The following is a 20,385-nucleotide window of genomic DNA, read 5'->3' as shown; positions in this document are numbered from 1 at the left end:
GAAAAATAAAATAAAATAAAATAAAATAAAATAAAATAAAATAAAATAAACCCATACAAATAGGTTTCAGGTGCATTGTCAACAGAAGAAAAGGGAAAAATGAAGCCATTTAATGAATTCGATATTGGGGAACATGATTCCAGTTTCCTAAAAACAAATAAAAATCAACAACACCCCAGAACAACCATCAGCCTCTAATTCAATTCTCTATTCCACGGAGTCTTATATTTCATTTACAACCTTGGCCTGTGAGAAGCTTCCCACATTGCCTAAGCGATGTGTTTACCATCTGTCATCTATTTGTTTTGTTCTTCTGCAGAAAAGCATGGACAGTAGTCTCTCCTTTTTGTTTGTTTGGTTTTATCATTTGAATACAAGCTACTGTACACTTAGGGGAGAACTGAAGGTGCCAGGAATCATGGCTGTCTGTAGTTCTTTAGGAAACACATTCAGATAAGCTCCTGAGAAAGTTCTGTGCATTGGAAAAGAAAAAAAAAAAAAAAAAAAAAGGAAGGAAGGAAGGAAGGAAGGAAGAAAGGAAGGAAGGGAGGAAGGGAGGAAGGGAGGGAGGAAAAACAAAAAACAAAAATCCAACAAACAAACAAACAAACAAATTACTGCTGGGCATTTTTTGAGCTGCATTAGTAAAAAACTTATGGTTTTGTAGGTGGATAGATATCTGTACACATATTACAAGGGGAGGGGGAATTGTAGAAGTTTGTGGGAAACCAGAGAACTAAAGGCAGTCTGTAGTTCAGCAGTGACCACTTTTTCCCTCCATCCTGATTCACCTTGTGCTTTTCTTCTTGGTTTGCTGCTTCCTCAAGGCTGAAAATAGGGATGATGGCACTGCAGTGAATTTCTCATACCTATCTTCAAGAAGACTCATTTAGCTCATCTCCATTTGCTAATCTTCTTCAGCAGCCACACCAGGCAACCAAAGCAGCAGTGAGACTAGTGGGGAAGGCACAGAAGGGAAATGAGAATAACCAGGTGCTCGAGGCACTCGCTGACCAGCTGCATGCAACCAGCATTTCCAGCCCTAGAAACAAGAAGTGAGAGGTGGGTCTGGATCATGCTGTGAATCTCGAATGAGCAATAGCTGCCACCGAGCTTTTAGATGAAGAAGGGCATGCTCTGTGAGTTTCCGTGCTGAAATCACTCCAGCTCTCCGGCTTGTAAATGCTGAAAGAAGAGCTCCCTCCGTGGAGCAGAGAGTGACGTCCAACCTAGTCACCTTGGAGAACTGGATAACCACAAAACTCTGGAGCTTCTCCCTCGTGCAGTATGCCATAACATCGAACACGCTCGCTAAGCTTTACCACATCACTTATGTTGTGCCCCCCTTCCCTGTGCCATGCTGCTTTGTTTTTGTGAGCTGGCAGGAAATGGAAACTTTGCGTAGGATTTCCACAGCTGCCTAGTCAGTAACATGACAAACCACAATAGACTTCATAAAGACTAATCCTTGCCGTGACAATACTGCAGTAACCAACTCACATTTGTTCTGCAGTTGCCACTGCTGTCATTTATTCCCCTCTGAAAAGCATTGCTGTGGCCCTCCTGAGGATATTACACAAACACCTGTTTCGTCGGTGCTACAGAGTGCATTTACCTGCCTATCAAAGAAGCATGAGGGAAGAGTAGCGCGAAAAGAAAAACCTGTTACACGTCTTCTGAAGAAGAGAATCTAAACTCAGTGTTTAGCAACACTGAGCCAGGCAGGTTCCAATCACATTTTCATATTTACACTTAGTATTTAGCAATATAATCATGTGGCTTATGACTAGCTCTGCTGGCACCATTTTGGAGTCCTGCTATTAATACTTTATGTGACAGGCATTAAAATTAACTGTGAAAGTATTTCTACAGAAGCACTAGTGCCTGTGCCAAAAAACACATGATGGAGGACCTAATCAGCTGGAATGCGTTTTGCTTGCTGTATGTGAGTCTTTCCTAGCTTAGTAGATTTGGAAGAGTAGATTTTCCACATCAGAAAGTTTGCTGTGGCTTCACAGCGTCTTTGTGAATTCTCATTCACAGCTGAAGGTTGTAATTTTTGCTGTGCAACTTTCAAAACTAAATCTGCAATTTGCTGAAGGACTGTGAGCTCACACAAACAGCAAAGCAGCTTAAAATCCTTGCCTCAGTCACATGAACTGTAGCTGTTGTTATTTTCAAGTTTCACATATCTCACTTTTCTGTCCGTCCTCAAAGCAAGTGCAAGTTCTTCTTCTGTTTATCAGCAAATGTATATGCTAGATCGTAGCTGTGTTTTATAAAATGTTTTGTTCTTCCTTTTGTGAGTAAAAATTTCTGCCAACAAGTGAGGCAATTTTTGGATTAGAAGAAATAAGCAATACTGGAAGGCAATAAAAAAGAAGGGACAAATTTGTTAATATAAGGTTCTGGTAGCAACTGATTTGTCATGTGATACTTAATATAATTCCCTTTTCAACTCCTTGTCCTCCCCACAATCTTTACTCCCTTGAGCCAAAGAGCACCACTGTGCAAAATTGTCCTGGTATTATGAACTGTTCTTGTCCTCCCCTGTTGCATTTCCACTTCTTTGTGCTCTGTCCAAATACAGCTCCTGGTTACGTTGCTGTGTCAGGAACAGTCTCATTAGTGGTAGCTGAAGCACCGGTGAGAAGGAAAACAACACCAAGAAGCATGCAACCCGGCTATAAAGGTTTCCCATGGCAGCTTGTTTCGTACATTCTGTGAGACCTTGACTGCAAGAAAGCTTTGTAGCAGTGTGACTTAGCAGTTCCCTTTTTTTTTTTTCTTCATCTTTTAGTCATCTTTTCATAAATGCACTCTAAATTTGTCCTAGAAAACCTGCCTGTTGAAGTGGCAGTTAGGCAAAAATTGGAAAATGATTTTTCTTTACTTTAAAAGAAACACCTAGCATATGGGAAGCTGCGTGTGTGCAAAGACTTGTCAGTTATTCTAATGTAATTCCTGCATTAAAGAGCTACAGATGTCAAGGATATTGTTACTTCTTGGCCAGTTTTTGGAACTGTTTGAACAAACAAGTAAGTCCTTGCATTATATCTTTGAACTTGAATCCTGAAACAGGTCACTAGTCCTGTAAGGTAAACATATATTAATTCCCTTTTTCTTTAGTAGTGTGACAGTCTTGATGTATTTGTTTTTTTTTTCTTTTTTTTCTTTTTTTTTTTTTTTTTTCCTATCAGATTACTCCTTGAAATGTAATATGCTGTTGTCAGAATAGGGGAGTGCAAATAGATCTGAGATTCACTACTAACCTGAGAAAGGAGATGAGATTATATACCCTCATTTCTGTAAAACTGAGTTTCAGCTGTCCTCATCACCTGCACTAACACCCAAAGGGGCACCTTCACTACTGCTGTGGAGGTCACAGTCAATCCAAATCAAGCCCATCTGGAATGGAGAGCAGGGTTTACTGGCAATACCTGCCCAGTGGTGGGTGGGTATGAAGTGTCTGCAACACCTGTGATTTATAGGGAAAACAGGAGAAATGCAATCTGCCTTCAGACATGGGAAGTCACTGATCCTCGTGTGGCAGTGTGGGGCTCCTTCTGTCTCAGAAGCTATCTAGTAAAAAACAAATGCCAAAGAGATCTCTTGTGCATTTAATCCTGTTTTGCTAAACAGGGCTTTCACTTTGTAAATGTAGGCCAATGCCTAGAAACATTGATCAGAGGTCTTCTGCATCTTAAATAATCAATTTTTTACCTGTTAATTTTCTCATCTTATTGTGAAATGGCCTCAGTGAAGCATCATGACAAAAATCTTACAGATTATTTGTTCACTGCTAACATTGGAGTGATTTATGTGTGAGCAGAGAGAGTGAAGAGAGATAAAGGAGGCAAAATGAGCCTTTGACACTCAAGAAGTGATGGCAGGTATGTGATGAGTGGTGCAGTGTATGCTGAATCCTAAGGAACACCTATGAGCATCGTAAATTGAGTGGAAGAGCTACATGTTGGGCTGAGCTGGTGCATAATTGGAACCCTGGAATGTATTTGTGCACTCTGCAGCAGCCTTATGGAAATATGTGGACTTGGCAAAAGCAGTCAGTAGTGTCAAATAATTATGAAATACCTGAAAGCCCCAGGTAAAAAACCTCTTCAGAATTGGCAGGCGTCAATGGGTCATTAATAATTTTGTTATTTCCTTCTTTATATGGTGTGCTGTTGTAAATCCCTGGTGGAAAATCCAGTGAGGCAGCCAGGGGAGAATGCAATCAGCAATCCAAGCAATAAGAACAAAAAGAAGAATGGCACTTACAAATTTTCCTACAAACTCTGCAGTCCTTTCCAATTCCAATCTGATAAAAAGGATTTAGCTGAGTAGCTTGGCTGGGTGAAGTGTAGTTTTACAAGTCTAGCACAAAGCACCAATACATTTGACTTGGTGGATGTATAAGCTCTAACAATAATGTTCAGCAAATTCAATTCTTTAATCATGACCATAAGAACTAAATGTTTGTAATGTTCTCAGGATGTGTAGAGAGTAATTACATCGGATTTTAATAAGACTTGCTGTGAATTGTTGACCAATGATTCACTATAGGGGAAAAATTAATTAAATTTTAATGTGAAAAGTTATTGTTAATTAAAAGTTGCATGAAAAACAGCCATAAAAAGTAGAGAAGGTGGACAGGTTTTGAAATACTAAAAGTGCATATGAAGAAAGGGAATAAGATACCCTTTTTTTGGCTTGGATTTTACCCTACAAGGTACATACCCAAATAAATGTATCCATGTGCAAATTCTCTTCTCCTCCCACAAAAAATGTGTTGCAGGTGGATGCACACTCTGTGACAGATGATAATTTGCACCCAGACATGTAGAAATGAGGATGGTCTTTGATATCAGTGGATGGGTCAGATGCGGGAAGGATGCTTACTTACACTTTGCCTCTGTGGAGCTTACAAAGAGAAAGACTGTGCCAGCTGAGGACTGGTATGGAAACACAGCCAACTGGATGATGCTACTGGATGACACTGATGTTACTACAGCCTCAAGTCATATTACAGTCTTAAGATGTACTACGGCCCATGCCCCCTGCCAGCTATGCCTGTGCCTTCATCCATGTCTCCCATCCCCTGGGCAGACTCTGCGTTTTCACAGTGGCCTTTTACAGGGGTTAAATACCCTCCAGTTATATGGATGCTGAAGAGAAAATCCCAGAAAGAAACTTAGATGTAGATCTCAAAAGTGGCTTAAATATAGTTTATGTTTCTAAATGGAAAATTGCAGCTGCAGGCTCCCCATGCATAAGAATCTGTTTTGAGCATGACCAGAACACATAGGAAGTGAGGTCAAGCAGTACAGAACCCACTGCATATGCAGAACTGGTCAGGACCTATTCTTTCTCCCAGCTCTGAGAGGTTTGCTTAGAGGCTGGTGCACTCTTGCAGCAGGATCTGATTAACATTAGCACATGATGGAGTAATAACTTGGTTTTCTTCCAGATTTTTAAGAAGAAGAAGAGGAGGAATTTCATGCAGAGATTTTGAATTGAGTGGGAGCATTTTTATGAATCTTGTTCTTAGGCACCAGTTTTCCCTATGCATTGTGTTGTCCTTTAGTCGGAGTTGTGGACTAGGCTTGGAGGACCAAGCACCACAAGTAATGTAACATCACCCCTATGACAATGAAGACTTCGTTAGACTCCAGAACTTAGCACTTTCTTCCATAACAACACTATGAGAGGTCACCAGGGTCTCATGTTGGGATGTCTCACCAGTGCTACTTTTAGAGACTGTGTTCTCCATTCAGTGTAGAGATTCATGGGTCTTAATCACTTCATCATACATGTCTCATTCAGATCATTATAATGAAATCAGCAGGGTTAAACCACGCATTACAAAGTGCTTTTCCTTAATCATCAGTTTATCCAAAGGGCTGACAAGTGAGCTATAGCAGTGGATAATCCAATGCCCATTTTTCCCTCAAGGATTACGATTTATTTACTTGTAACTGACAAGCATCTACTATCTCATTTTGACGGTATTTGTGTGAATTAAATTTTAAAAGCTTCCTCATTATATGGTAAACTCCTATGAAATCATCTTCTTAAACTTTCAAATGAATGCAGCTGTATATCTGTAGAGTAAGCTTAAGGAAACTCTGTTCAGTGGTCTGAAATATATTGGAATATAACATATTATTTGTGGTGTAAATTCTTTACAGTAAAATATAATTCACTTATCTCTATCAGTGGCCGAAAGTGGTCTTATAGTTGTAGTCTAGATACTGAGATTCATTTTTCCAAACAAAAAAAAGCCTGAATTTCTTCCTAATGCTCAATATTTCTTAAAGGGCAAATACATAATCAAAATTAAGTCACGATTTTAATTTAGCATTGTGAACACAGTACTTGCAGTTCTAAAAGTAACCCATGTGGAGCTTTAAAAGGAAACCTACAGAATCCTGTGTCTCTTGATTGTTGAAAGCATCACTAAATATTAAATCAATACATATATATATATAAACCTTTCAAAGAGCAGTTTGTATGCCATTTTTTTTGTAGCCCCATGAATATGTTCCAGATAAAATGTCAATATTAGGATCTTTTTTAGTATATAAAATGGTCAAAAGTTATGTTTGTTATTCAACATTCTGAACACAGTGACCTGAGTCAAACAAGCATAACTGCACCAAAAAATTATAACACTAACCAAAAGTAATAATATATTGTATCATTATTTTATTGCCTAAATCACAGCAGCATGTGACTATTATAAAGCACAACTGAAAGATAAAATTAGCTGTGAAAGCTATCTCATAAAGAATGACCATGACTACCAACATATAACCGAAAATGCAGAGAGCTTGGTTTTCATTAGGCTTTTGATAGAAATAAAATATTTGAAGGTAAATTATTTCTAATACTGCAATTCCTTCATATATAATTAATCAAAAAAAAAAGAAAGAGAAAGAAAGGAAGAAAGGAAGAAAGGAAGAAAGGAAGAAAGGAAGAAAGGAAGAAAGGAAGAAAGGAAGAAAGGAAGAAAGGAAGAAAGGAAGAAAGGAAGAAAGGAAGAAAGGAAGAAAGGAAGAAAGGAAGAAAGGAAGAAGAAAAGCACTTGCACAAAATATAATGATGGATCCCTAATCAGTATACACTGGCTTGCAGCAATGCAAGTGCATGCTTTCGCTCCCAGGAGAGGCTGGCAGCTCACTCACATGCAGAGCTACCCATCAAAGCACTGCAGTGTAAAAACAAAGCTTCAGAGCACATGACCCCCCCAGGCTCTGCCTTCTCCCATCCCTTGCATACTTGCTATGTGGAGGCAAGAAGTTCATTGGTGGTACATGACATTGGGGCCCCATCTGTGAATGAGGTCTTTCTCATCGTGGCAATGAAGGTTGCACTGCATCCTCTGGGGTGCCCAGTTGTCCTGTGCGAGGAGATGCAACATTTTCTCTAGTATAGATGTCAAGGCACAAGTATGTAAAATGGAGGCATTGCAAGTTACTCTGGAATTTATGGAAGACAGAAGAGGGTATATATGTCTTTTTTGTAATATTTTAAGATTAGCTTTAGACGTTCTTGTGTTCTTGAATAGTGCGGGATCTTGAACCCAATCCTTTCTCTTTTTGCCTGATTCTATACAAATCAGCTGTACCTGTTCTTCACTGGTAAAGAACTGTCAGCCACTGCACATATTTTTGTCATAATTCTGCATTTTGTTGTAATCATACTTCTTAATTTGACAAGTACCTAAACATCTACAGTCTATTCACTCATCCTGTGCCTATAATCAATAATTCATTCTCTGAATAACTCCATAAAAATGACAAGGATGATGAATATTTTCTTTCTCTCTCAGTTTAAAATAAAATCCATATTAGTTTCATCAACAGGCAATTATTAATGTACCTTACTTAACCAAGAATTGATTTGATTCTGACAAGTTCTTAATGTCTTTAAATTGTGGTAAATAATTGCTCTCCATATTCAGCAGTTTAGTATACCAACATAAGCTAATCTTATTTTAATGGAAGATGTAGTTGTAAAACCTTGCAGAATATTGGGTAAAAGCCTTCAATTGCTGACAGACATTTCTTTTGCTTTAATGCTTGTGCTGGCCTGGGTGTATGGACAGCTACAGCAATAAATGGAAGCTAAACAAAGCTTGGGGGTTGAAACTCAGAAGCAAAATCAAGCTACAGATTCTTAGGTTCTGACTCACGTTTAATATATATGAAACGTCTCATACTTGTTTCTATTTTTATTTCCTAATAATCTGAACATTGTTATATAAATGCTTACCTTTTAGAAGTCCTCATGGGTTTGGCATATCTATTAATAATTCAGGTGTTTGAGAGCCTGTCAGTGGCATTAGCTTGTCATAAAATTGGTACCTTTTATCCTATGCATGTAGCTGTATTACATATACCTCATATGTATAGGACAAGGTCTTCTGTAGATATTTAGCTCAATTGTTTAGGATTCTTTGTTTAATGCCTTCCCTCTTAAAAACCTGTGAAACACACAGGAAAATGCTAGTAACAATTACAGAATTAGGAGCTGTCAGGAGGATACGACTTATATGAAATGTAAAACAGGGAATAACTTAAGGAATATGAATTGTTCAGAAAATTCAGCCCATTTAAAGATCTCATGGCTTTTTATTTCACTATTATTTTCCCTTTTTGAATGATGTATTGCCCCTATTTTTCTGAATCCCCATTTGGCTGTCCACTTTTGGACTTCTGAGTAAGGGATAGTGAGACTAAATACTTAAGATCAAGAATGAACTACATTTGACTGAGATACAAGTCCTGGGATACCTAAATCAAATGTGGTTTTGTCTACAGGTCTGTCCCAGTCTTTTTCAAAGGCTATCTTTTCTATCTTTTCCTGATAGAAGAAAGGTCTGCCTTTTGATGCCAAATATCTCTAATAAGTAACAAGACATATTGTGAAGCACTGGGCTCACAGGTGTGAGATGAAAAACTCTGAAATAAGGAAACTAGAACTTGTTAATGTTTTCTGTTTGTATGGATGGCATTAAGCCATCATAAGACCTCAGGGAAATAATGATGATAAAAAAAAATAAAATAAAAACCCTGTTTCAAATTTACAGAATAGGTAGTGAAGTGCTGCATGGATTTAGTAATTTGTTTATTTAAAATGGCACTGCAAACATGAATTTCAGCAATCCTGCTGGAGCAAATTGTACTAAAGTGGGCTACAAGCATTGTTTAGGCCCCAGACATAAGCCTCTTCCCAGTAGGACAGCTTACACAAGTCTGCTGGAAAAATGCTTGTATTCAACAACAAATCTAAATTCATGTTGAGTAGTAAACCTTGGTATAGTCTGAAATGACGAACAAACAGTTACTTGCAAAGCACGTATTGTAGAAATATCCTATAAAGATACAGGAGCTCACATTAATCATGTGAGCTAGGACAATGGGTGACCTTTTCTAATAAGAAATGAAGCATCTAAAGCAGCCATTAAATCTCGCAGCAGCCCTATTTACTGTACGTCTGTGGCATTCATCATCGCACGATGTAAAAGTCTTCAGACTGCCAACATTTGCCAATCATCCTTCTCCAAGGGGAAAATTGTTCGGAAGCTTTTAGAGCACTGCTCCCCAAATTCTGGCAATGCCAAGGCCATTACAGCTTCTTTTCAGTCTTATAATGAACAGAGAGCAGCTGTTGAGCTAGCAAGGTTAACAAACCTTGGAAAAGCATTAGTACTAATTCATTTTTAGCACTTTTCTAAGCATGAAAGTTGAAAATGACTGTCTGACATGGGTCAACCACTTTTCCAGAAGCTGAATCTGCAAAGTCATAGATAAGATATCTAGGCTTTGGCTTTCAGTAAAAATTCTTGCAGATCTAATTCATGAAGAGTTTTTAATAATCAGAGGCTGTACTGAGATGCAGTCACAACTTTAAGCTTTGCAGTTGAGTTTTAAACTCAGGACAGAGTTGATAATTAGAAATGCTGCTGAATAAAGATCGAGTAACTCAGTGGCTGGGGAATGTGTTTTCTTGTTGGGTGCATGAGTTCTCATTGTCACTTTGAAAACTTGGACATCTACTACTCCTCTAAGACCTTGTTTCACTGGCATATTTCTTGTAGCTAACCTATTAAGATTTCCTGCTTTTCAAATTTGCCTCAGGCCTTCTCAGCTTCACAGAAAAAACAGCAGATCAGTCAGCAGTCTTGGAACCATTCATGTTTTTCCTTGCTTTCTTTTCTTCCTTGGTGGTTTGCCCAGTTGCTAACTGATAACCCCAGCTTCTAATTAAGGAGACATCACTTTGACACCAGTACCCTCCACAGCCCCAGACATGTCTTGCTGTACATTACCAAAGAGTAGCTAGCTGGTGGCAGGCTAGGTTTTGCAACGTTTGGCTTCACTGAGTGCTGGTGAAGTATCATGTTGGTTTAGGTGTAAAGAGAGCCCTTTGCCACTGTTGGATGGCCTGTTTACAGCCACAGGCAGATGAGACCTCAGTGTTATCACAGTTTTAGCTTACCTGGCATTTGAGGCAGTTGACTTCCTGAGAGACTTGGGAGAGTGGGGAGATCTTGTCCTTTCAAAATGCCTTCTTTCATTTCTCTCTGGCAAGTCTGAAACTGTTTACTAGGAACTTCCTCCACCTCCTCTCCCAGTAGCTCTCACCTGGAAAACTTCTGCTAAACGCCACAATTCTTCATCTCAGTGAGCATATCTGTAATACCGTGTCACAGAAAATAATGTCCATTTATAGTGTCTTAAATGTCAAATATGAGTGATCCTTAATGCCGTGAAAAATGGGATTTGAGATGAAAAGGGCCTGGTTCAAAGCAAAGAAATAAGAGTTTTAATTATAAAAAAAAAAGGGGGACATCACTTTGATGAGAGGAAAAAGCTTCAGGCATTGCCTCATAGGTGGACTGCTGTTATTCCTTGTTTAAGTTATAGTACTGGATTCAGTCTCAAGTTTTGCTCCATTTTTGGATGTTTATTATAGTCACTGTAAGGAATGCCTGTGGATAGCTAAGAAACACAGCTTTGGAGGTGAACCAAGATTCTGTAATCCAAGTTTTGGTTTTCTGCGATATGGATTATTGCAATCCTTTCTCCTTGGATGTACCAAAATAACCCCTGTGAAAGCTTAGCTGGTCTATGATGCAGCTGCACATCTTCCAAACAAGGCAGCTAGGAGAGCTATCAGTCCACTTCTCCTTTGCTTTTCTTGGCACCCAATGCAGTTTCTGCTTAGACTGAACGTGGTTTTCTTCAGTTTTGAATCCAAGAACAGAATAGGTCCTGGTTATATCAGTGTCCACCTGTTTTCCTGTGGATTTTTGTGTCAGGGACCAGGAACCATCCTGGATTCACTCATTTTGAATGTCTGTGGACAAAACTGAATTTATCTTTAAAAATTGAGCTGACACTGTGAAAACACAGAGCAAGATGTGACATCCATTGCTCAATGTTAGCCCCTCTAACAGATTGCTAACATGTATGGAAATGGCTTCAAGTGAAAATCTTCACCTATTTAACAGTATGTAACGTAGTGTGAAATATTGCAAAGAGTTCAATGAGCTTGTAAGTTTAGGGCAAGTGTGAAGAGTTCGTGAGTTATGCATACTGCTCGAGAAGTTCACATGCAAGAAATAAGATGTTTTGGTCCAGGAACTCCTGAAAAATCCAGACCTCCAGTTATGAAAGAAATGAACTATCAGTGACTGTCAGGGTGCATGCATCATCCCTGCCCACCCCATCCTGGAAGGACCACAGGCAGCTGGCATGGTTTTCCTTCCTGGGAACCACTGCTGCTGCTTCCCCACCCTGCCAGTCTGCAAGCCCTTGTGCTTAAGAGTGACTGCAGGGAGATGGCAAGATCAGGGTTTTCCCTCTTATCCCACTGCACATCTATAAAGCCAAAGTCCTCTGTCAAGAGAAGTCTGAGAGAAGATGGACAAGAATCAACAGATGCTTTCCATCAACACCACCTTTGATAACATTTCCAGTGGTGGCAATAACAATTAATTGAAATGAGTGTGTGTAAATACTGACTGCAGTCTGCAAAATTTATAACTAATTGACTGAAAAGTTTGCTTTTGGCCAAATTTGAAGACTTGGATTCAGGTGTCTTTGATTCATACATTTATTTTTTTATTCAATTATAGTGTGGAATTACAGTTTAGGGACTTCCTGCTTGCATTTTCCTCTGTGGTTCAGAAATCCCAACTGAACAAGCTCTGTTGCAATTCCCCTTGGGCAGGTATTTCACAGAGGGAAATATAACTTCTGATCATTGTTATAATTCCAATAAGAAATCAGTTGCATAAAGGAGAACAGCTAGCTGACTCTAGCGATGTAGCTTTGTTTCAAGACTTCTAAATAAAAATGTTTGGTTTCTGCGTGACCTTTTTTACACCAAAATCTAACTTGCTGGCAGATCATGCATCATAAGCACTTTCAGTTAGGAAGTGGGAAAATGTTTTCCAGACATCTGAAGTTTTACAGACCTCTGCTGCTTTGGGTGAAGAGTGACAAATAACACTACACATCAAAAGCATATTTACATTTCAGACCCAATTCTCTTTGGCTTTTTTTCTCTCTGTCCAAAATACAAACAAATAAACAACAACAACAAAACAAGAAACAAACAAACAAAACAAAATAAAGCAATTCCTGCCACAAGCACAGGACAGCAGAATAGGAAAGGCAATCAAAGAAAGCCTTTACAAGGACAGCATTGCAGAGGCAGACAATAGTAGTGATATAGAAAATATCATTCCTTATGAAAGATTCACACACGGCATCCATGCACTCCTCACTTTACCAGCCATGTTCTCTGCCTGTCCTTGAACATTTGTGAGTATTGTGAATTTATGAGAAGCTCAAACTTTGAACCACACACAGAAAGTTATTCATATGTCCATACATAGGATTGCTCAGTGTCATCTTTCACTATGAATATGTATATTTTCAGTTTCTACTGGATTTGGCCATAGAGAGGTACTATTTCTAAGCACAGCATTTTCTTATTTTGTAAGAAAATAGTGGGAAAGCTCAGTGTGAGTAACTGTATGTTTAGTTGTGCATTCTTATAGTACATGCAGAAGGCATCTTTCCTCCAAATACCATTCTACGGAACAATTGCTCTTTGGACATTTATGCAAGGAATTTTTACATTTGAAGAAACTGTATTTAAATAAAGATTTGAAAGGAGAAAAAGATTTTTGTTTTGCTCTTTTTGTTTTGATTTGTTTTATTTTAAACACATCTTTGTTTTAAAAATATTCTTATAGCATGATCTCTTTTTAGCACTTAAAGGAGCTAACCTTAGCCATCAGTTTCACTGTAAAGGTATCATTTTTCTTCTGACAAGCACTTGAGCATCCTAACCTATAATTCACCCAAATATGTAAGGCATTAACTCTCTTTGGCAGCTCAATCCATTAAAGACAATAAAGAATTTGGATCAATTAATACATTCTTTTGACAGACACAGTAATGAAATTGCTACTTTCATTCTATTTGCCCTTTGACGTATGAGCCCAGATCAATCCCAAGCTAGTATAAGGGTCTACTTTTACGTCTTCTCTCTAGCAGTGACTGGGCATTCACTGCATTTTTCAATGATGTCACTGAGACTATTTATATAATATAAATCCGTGACATATATTATTATTTCCAGAATTGTTCCTTATTTCTATTTGTAAAAATGTACCATTTCACACCCTTTGGATATGAAAGTGGTACCACCCTCAAGGCAAGGAGTGGTGTGACATAGTCTTTCCCCTCTTGGTAGCAGAGATCTTTGAAGATTCTGTGGCACAGAATTTTGACAGGGGCTGTTTATGGGTACCTGACTAACCCAGGTACCCATCAACTGAGTTTCTTAGAGTAGAGAAATAGAGAACTTCATCAGGCATGATGTAAAATGATTTGGCACTGCATCTGGTTTACTGGGCCTCCCTGGTATCCCTCTCTCCTCTGTTTTATGGGCATCAATCATAGCTGGATGCAACAGCAGTACAGAGTAGCACTCATATTAGCTGTATTTTTTACAGATGACACATATGAGTATTTTTAATAATGTATTTCTTTTCACTTCTGTCATAGCCTCTTATCATTCTAGATCCTGGATCTGAATTAAAATGGTCTTTAAACTCAAGTCATAGGGGACAGGAGGAGTTGGAGACCTGGCAAATGATTTATGAACACCTACTGTTGTCTTTGTTGAGATACAGTACATATTTATCTATACTTCTCTCCTTCTTCCCTGAATTGCTGTGCCTCATGCACTAGAACTTGGCTTTAGAGGAGTATGGGCTTTTTCTGCTGTTTTAGGCTTCTGCTGTGTTGTTTTATTGTAGTTGTAAAGGGTCAGATACCTTGTTTTATCTTGGATTTTTGTCAAGCCCAATTGAAAATGTAAGGCTTAATGAAGTGTTGAGAAGGGGAAAAGATTCAAATTAATACATGTTCTTTTCAGCTGATGTCATTGCCAAGAATTTAGAAGTTTCTCAAATTTTCTTTTAATATAAGTAAGTAGTTATCCAAGGTCATTCCCATATTGATATGGCACAGCCATATCAATATCATTGATATGTCACTATCATTGATAGTGACAGCCATTTTAGCAACAACTAAATTTGTGACATCTTTTTAACTTCTACAGTTATGCTGATAGCCACTTTGAAAGAGAAATTATCATACAGAAGTTATTTGTGGTCTACCTCAAAGCTAGGTTTTAGTAGCCTAAAGCAGGAAAAGGTAAACATACTGCTAATGAGTAAGTGTGTGGATGACACAATATAGGGAGGCACAAGGATAAGCAGAACACAGTGGGGGAACAGAATGTAAAAGACAAATGTAAAAGACCTTGAGATCTAAAGGAAGTGAAATGAGATCAAAGATAACTAAGAATTGTATCACTATTTGTAACAGTATCTAAGATTAAAGTTAGAGAAATCAGATCAGGATCTGCTATGGTGAGATATGGCTGTGAAGAAAACATACATAAGGTATATGTATTGGGCACATTATTTCTGTCAGAGAGAATATAAAACATGATCCTGTTGTGCAAGACCCTGGCACAGTTCATCTGAAAAGCTGTGCACAGTACTAATTTCCTACAAGAAGTGTGAAAACTCCAACAGGTTCAGAGGAAATTTACCAGTGTGACCTAGTGTCTAGATCCTACATTTTCAAGTCCCTATTTTGCAAGGGTACCATGTCAGATACAGACAAAACTGAAAAGGTATATCATTGTTCATATACCACAGAAGTAAATTATGAGAAGAAAGAAAAGTTATCTAAGGTAGCAGACAATTCTGGCATGGTTTCCTGCAGATGAAATTCAGACCAGAAATTAGTAGAAACTGGCTTCTTGTAAGAGATAATGAGGTCTGGTACAGACTTCTATTAAGCATAAGGATAAAAGAAAAGAGAGAACTGCTCTGAAAATAATTTTTACTAGCTTTAAGAAAAGAGTTACAAGGTGAGGTTTTATCTGGCAGCTGATAATTGCAATTAACAAACTAGATCTGGTCACTCCCATTTTCTGTATTCTTAAAATCTTCTTGCACTTAAATACATTATCTTGGTTCTTGTATAAAATAAGCTGAGCCTATTTGCATCTGCATTCACACTAAGAGTGAAGTGTAATCATACTTGTGGTACAGATGCTTTAAGCACAGCAATAACTAGTTTGCAGAGCAGACCCTCAGGAGTTATTAAAGTTTGTTTAAAGACTTCCTTTCAACAATAGGAGTCTCCCTAGTCCTTTCTCTTTTCCTGACAGAAGTTAATATTTACTGAAAAGAACAGGTTAAAAACAAACAAACAAACATATATATGTATATACACTATATTTGCTTTTAGACTTCAGACACATTCAGACTTTTACTGTAGGTATGTGTGATTCATTCTATGTGGAAACCAAGGCAGTTACAAATGTTTAAGTGGAATCAGAGTAAGCTGTTAAAATTCTTATTTATTCTTCCTGTTTTGTATTTTTCTCAAAGCATAAATTAAGTGACATTCTGAATGAGACTATATAATGCTGCTCTTTGTCTGTGAAAAGACATTCCTCATGTTTTGTACAGTGGCTCAGAAAGCCTAATACCTGATGCATTATCCTTATTTCACTATGAGGATGTACATTATAAAATGGTTTTAGGTTGATCTTCAGAATAATTCTACATAGAAACAGCATTAATGAACTGTCTACCATCTTTATCTGTCATTGTTAATACTTTTCCCACACAGTTCTTGACTTCCCATCTGGCATTTCAGTATCATAAACATACTTTGCTCTTCATAATACTGCTTGCATATCTTCATATATATTGTACATTTCAGATAACAGGATACTTACACCTTCCTCTTCAAAGAGCATTTTAATGGATTACAGAAAGTCTCTCAAAGCCACTGGAGTCCTGCCAGCATCTTTTAATGAATGAAGGGCCCTGTCTCACTGTCTACTGAACTTCTGGACACATCTGCAATTTTACATTTTACACTGAGAAGAGACAGCTGAGTATGTTAGCAGTACTGTATTTGTCAGCAAGAAATCCCAAATACACCAGCCTGCTGGCACCAGAAGCTGGATTTAGACAATGGCCCAGTAAGGATGGATTTAAAAGACAGCAGAAGAAATCCTTTTTCCTGTATTTGTTAGCTGGTTGCTTGACTGCATTTCAATACACAGATTTCAACTGAGAGTGAAATTTAAAACATCTTGATTATATTTGTCCTGAAAATACCATTTCATTTCCTTCAATGCTTCTTTATCTAGAACCAGTGTAAATCTTGAAACAGGATTCTTTGCACAGATGCAAACATATCTCTAGAATGGAAATAAGTGTGGAAATAATCACACATTTTGGTATGTATGGATGAACGTAGCACAAGTATGACTTACAACCCATGTGTACATTTGGAAAACTGTTTTTCTTAGATATCAAGAGACACTGTAACTGTCTCCTGGGAGGCTGTGTGATCATACATGAAAAATGGAGTTTTCTAACACTCGTTCTAAAAAACCCCATCTTGTGTCTGAGATGAGTGAGACAAAAGTTGACCCATAGTTTCAATACTGGGTTTTTGAAGCACATCATTGTCTGAAGAGAAAGCACTGCCATCTTTCTCACTGAATATTTGGGCATGTCATTAAGAAAATCCTTGCTATATTGCACCCTCAGTGGTTTTGTAAGCTGAGGAAACTACATAAAGCATTCTAGAAACTGTTTATGAAATGTAAGGGAATGGGTAGCAGAGACAGGACCTTGAGACTGAATATGGTCTGGTATGGGCTTAAATTCTGGGTTGTAGGAGAAAGTCAGGAAAAAATATATGAGGAAAAATAGCCTCTGAAGAAGCAGGTGCTTCTGCTGGAGTATTAGAGCAGGAGCCTGACCCAAGTGCGACCTGGCCCAGAGTTTTCACCTGGCTTCAAAATTAATAAAGTAACTGACCAGACTGGTCTAATAATTTTATGAAGTGTGTGGTGTCCTCTACTGGTGAATCAAAATGTTACATGGACATTTGCACATTCTTAATTGTTACAACTCGATATTTCCAAGAAAGCCTGGCTTTTCTTTATTATTATTATTATTATTATTATTATTATTATTATTATTTTTACAATCCACAAACCAGAGATTGAGGTTCTGTCATGCTTGTTATTTCTCCCATAAGGTAAATGTAGTGGTCCATTATTTTATTGCTACTAGTCCAAGGGGTTCTATTTCCTCAACTTGATTTGGATTTCACATATATCTGGCCAAAAAGGTGGACACTCTTTTTTATTTTATTTTTTTTTGTGTGGTGCACAGAAATCGGATCCTTGAATTATTTCAGAGTACATCTGATATTCCCATGCCTAGCAGAGAATGCCACACTTGTTGCATTTTTATGTGTTCTGATAGATCATGAAGATAATGTAGTAAAGACTGATTTCAGACGATTTCCTGAATTATTCTTTTATTGCAAAGAATTTGTGTCTTGCTAGTATGAATTCATTTTGTACTGCTTACCTGGGCATCTCTTGTAAGAAGACGATTTCATATTCAGGTAGTTCTTACATGGCCTATCATAATTTATTATCAATGAAGCAATAGTTAATGGGCATTTAAGAGGAGGTTACTGCTTGTGCTCAAATTCTATTAACACTTTATTTGTTCCTTCATTGCTAATTAATTTGCTATATCTTCACAGAGATCTACTATAATGCAGTAGAAGTTCAGCCATAACTTCTAAATTAAATAACGGGAGGTTAAATAAGCTGTTGATTTTTCCTTCTCTGATAGGGCTAACTTGCAATAAAGTAGTAGCTTTTAATTTTATTTTAGAAGAGCAGTATAAATGTAAGCAGTATAAATAAAGGACTGACAAAATGAATGACAGGTGTGACATGAGACAGGGGACCAGAAGTAGAGCTTGTTAACTTGTCTACTCTTGCAGAACTGGTTGAAGTACGGGGGTTTTCTAAGGCATTTCCTTGAGTCTTTCAAGGTCTAAGATTTCAGAATTCACACTCTGTTAACACTAGTCACTGTGGCCTCATGAAAGACATACAGGTCTGGGTCTCATTTTCCTACTATACAAAACAAAAGTTGGAGCTGATAATAGATACTTCTTCGTAAAATTTTGAGATTTGTGAAAAGCATTCCAATAGGATAGTGTAGTCTTACACAAAAATTGACTCATTTTCTACCATCTACACTTGGTAGAAAAAGTATTTTCTTATAATTCTTTGCATATGTCTGCATATAATCAAAATTATATACAAAATATTATATATTTTATACATATAAGCCTGTCTCTATGTTCTCAATACACTGACTTACTATCATATGTTTATTCACTTTCCTGCATGCTGCATTCATGTCGTTTTGAAGTTTCTTTTTATTTAGAAATATTAGAGCTTCAATTCAAACATTACTATCCCAGCATTGTAGAAGGAAGGGAGAGCATAAAGGAAGGCTTGAACTACTTTTCACCAATAGCTTGACTGGAATATTGAGCCCTGGCCACTTGCTTTATAGGAGCTTCCTGGGTATATGGAAGCTCAGATGAATCAATTACAGGTCATTGTTTGAATTCCAATTATTTGCATCCATGTCCAGAAGGCAATTAAATGGCATTCTGGTGACCTGGATACTAGCTTTAAAATATATGACTTTTCCTTCACAATCTCTCTTCTCCTACAGTGTCTCCCTTTTTTTTTGCCCAGTCATGCCTAACACTGCCCTGGGAAACTAAGCTTCACATCAGCCATGCTACGGAGAAGGGTCTGGATCAGATGGTGTACAGACATCTCTCCAGAGTGATATTTTTTTGGTGGCAATTTTGTTGACAAAAGAAACAAAACGATGACAGAGCTGGGAAATTATGTGTCTCAAGGAGATGATGATTTGAATCACTAGTCATCAGCTTAAGCAACATCAAATTCATTTATAGCAGTCTCCAGCCATTTCATAGGCTGCTATGTTGCCAGTTGCTCAGCTCTTCCAGATGGCTTGTGTTTTCTGTTCTCATGTCACTGTCCTCTCTTCAATATATGGTGCCTACAACAAGACCTGCCATCATGGCAGGTTCTCCTTCTCCCATCTTTTCTGGAGAGGAGAAGGATGGACAGTTGGCAATGCCCTGTTGTGATACAGGGAGCTGGAAGGGTGAGTATGCTTGTGTAAGCTTTCATAAGTAGATATCTTCCTTGAGTAATTTCCTAAAATGCAAGGTCAGGACAAAAGTCCTGAAAAAATGAAACACACTCCCTGCTGTGAGAGCTGATCATCACCGTCAGTCATAGTAGTGTCAGTGAAAATATTCCAGCTCCTTTGGTGTGATTGTCAGTCTCTGTTCAGCTTCCAGAACCAAACGTAAGTTTGTATTGGCAGCATGCCCTACCACAGATTCCTTCCCAGGAGGCAAGTCTTGTTAGTGTTTAACAAAGACACCTTTTCGCAGTTTCAAAAATTCTAGTTTACAATTAATATTTATGTTTGTAACCAAAGCACAGATAATCTGGAGTTGCAGGACTGGATTACTGCAATAGGGGTACTTGTCCCTTGCCTTCAATCTTCCTACTCCTCTTGCTTTCTTTCTGCCTGCTCTGAGGCTCATCCAGCCCCTCTGTGGGTCAGTGCTTCTTGCTAGAGATAACAGTAAAGTATTGAGTGGCTTTTTGCTGACAGTGAATTGACTCACCAGAAGATGGGCCAGTTACTAGCGTCAGTTCAAGGGAAGTAGAGTCACCAGGTCTGGTGGAAGAGCAGGAGGACACCATTCTGATGCATCCAGCTGGGGAAATCTCACCCTGAGCTCTGTCTCCTATTTCAGCAATGGTTTTGTCAAATTTGGTGACAGAGCTGGGAAAGTCTAGGAACAGCAAGTATCTAATGCAGTC

This window comes from Anser brachyrhynchus, assembly GCF_964034855.1.
Source record: "Anser brachyrhynchus genome assembly, chromosome: 2".
NCBI classification, from domain to species: Eukaryota; Metazoa; Chordata; class Aves; order Anseriformes; family Anatidae; genus Anser; species Anser brachyrhynchus.
The sequence above is the reverse complement of the archived record's forward strand: the minus strand, read 5'-3'. Positions refer to the sequence as shown.